Raw genomic sequence first — 2,279 nt, 5'->3', positions numbered from 1 at the left:
GATGTATAATATGCAAATATTTTCTCTCCATCTCTGGGTTGCCTCTTCACTATTTATTTATTTACTTATTTATTTATTGTCTGCATCTCACTCTCTTTCTCAGGCCGGAATGCAGTACCAATATCACATCTTACCGCAGTCTCAAACTCCTGGATGCAAATGATCCTTCTGCTTCGGACTCTCGAGTAGGTGGGACTACAAGTTCACACCACCATGCATACTTAATTTATTTTTATTTGTTTTTTTGAAGATGGAAGGAGACAAGGTCTTGCTATATTATCCAGCCTGAACTCAAACTCATGAACTCAAGGGATCCTCCCAACCAGGCCTCCCAAAGTGCTAGGATAATAGGCATGAGCCACCACATCCCACCAACTATTTATTCATTTAATTTTTTCCATCCCTGCATGAAAGTTTTTTTCAGTTCAATGCAATTATTTTTTCTGTTTTTGCTTTTGTTGTCTGTGGTTTTGATATCATTTGCAGGAAATTATTGCCCAGACAAGTCATATAGCTTTCTCCCTATGTTTTCTTCTAGTTGTTTAGGAATTTCACCCTTTACATTCAAGTATTTAATTCATTTTGAGTTGATTAATATATAGATAGTGAAATAAGGGTCCAAAGTCGTTCTTCTACCTGTGGATATTCATTTTCCCCAGAACTATTAATTGAAGAATCTTTCCTTTCCCCATTGTGTATTTGTGGTAACTTTGCCAAAAATCAATTGACAATAGATGTGTAAGCTTATTTCAGGGATCTCTATTTTGTTTCATTTTTTATGCCAGTATCTTGTTGTTTTAATTACCATAGTTTTGGAATATAGTTTGAATCCAGGCTCTATGATCCCTTTATTTACTTATTTTCTTTTAGATTGCTTTGGGTATTCGAAACCTCTTGTATTTTTATGCAAATTGTAGAACGGTAGAATTTTTCTATTTCTGCAAAGAATGGCACTAGGATTTTGATAGAGATACATGACATCTGTACATTGCTTTGGATAGTATTGATGTCTTAGCAATATTAATTCTTCCAGTCCATTAACACAGAATATCTTTCCCATAATTGTGAAATTGTCAATTTTTAATCTGTTTTACAGTATTTAGTTTGTAGATCTCTTACCTTCTAAGGTAAATTTACTCTTATTTATATGCTGTTGCAAATAAAATTGTTTTTAAAACTTTTTTCAGATATGTTGTTGGTAGTATATAAAAATGCTATTGATTTTTTACGTTGATTGTGTAACCTGAAACTTTACTGAATTTGTTAATTAGTTCTAACAATGTTTTGGTGTAGTCTTTAGGGCTTTTCAAAAATATATCGCCAGCAAACAAAAGCAATTCTAGTTTTTCTTTTTCTACTTGGATGCTTTTAATTTTTCTTTCTTGTCTAATTGCTCTAGGGGAGGCTCAATTAATCATTTTTCACTTTTAACTTTTTTTTCAAAATGTTGACAAATATATACCAAAATATATGCATATATTGGTAGATATTTACAAAATTGTGAAAATAAAAAAAAAAAGAGGGGTGCTGGGATCTATCTTATTTGAAATGTTAACAAAGAGAGAAAGAAAAGCTTTTCAGTGGAAATGATGCTTGTTTTTATTTCATAAAGTAAATAGGAATTCTTCAGGAAGAAAAGCTGAAAAAGAGTAAATACAGGGAAACTATGCCCAAAGAAATATAAATATGAAACAGTCCTTGGTGAAACGTGGTATACTCTCTGTAGCTCCAGGCTAGCAAGCTTTCCTCTCTGGAAGAGTGACATTTCCTATTCCCATTTTCAAATCTGATGTTACACTTAAAAATATGTATTCAATGATTTTATTTCTGTGAAGGATTTCCCCAAAACAAGAAGTTTCTTGTCCCTTGTTATACGTACACATGTGGTAATGTCTCTTCTCATTTTTAGAAGGATCTTTCTCCAAATGTGAGGTGATGTTTGTTTTGTGCCTTTAACTTCACTCTTTTTGTGGACACTTCAGTCTAAGCAGATAAATCATTCAACAATATTTCTCTTCAAAATACATCAAAACAGGTAAGCAACTCTTCTCTTGGTCTGGCACTTTTTTCACCTCCCTGCTAACTCTCTCATGCACGCTTCTAAAAAGACTGCATTATGCTTGCCTCCTTTACTTCTTCACATTTTTGAACTTTTCAGTGTATTGTTTTTCGCCTACTTTATTTACACTTCTCCAATATCACACAAGTGTCAAAATAAAAATGAAGATTTTTCTGTCCTCATGTACTTGTACTTTACTGAGAATTTTAAACACTATTAG

The sequence above is a fragment of the Carlito syrichta genome, unplaced genomic scaffold (assembly GCF_000164805.1).
Source record: "Carlito syrichta isolate Samal-C Ts95f unplaced genomic scaffold, Tarsius_syrichta-2.0.1 Scaffold311982, whole genome shotgun sequence".
NCBI classification, from domain to species: Eukaryota; Metazoa; Chordata; class Mammalia; order Primates; family Tarsiidae; genus Carlito; species Carlito syrichta.
This window is presented reverse-complemented; position numbering follows the sequence as displayed.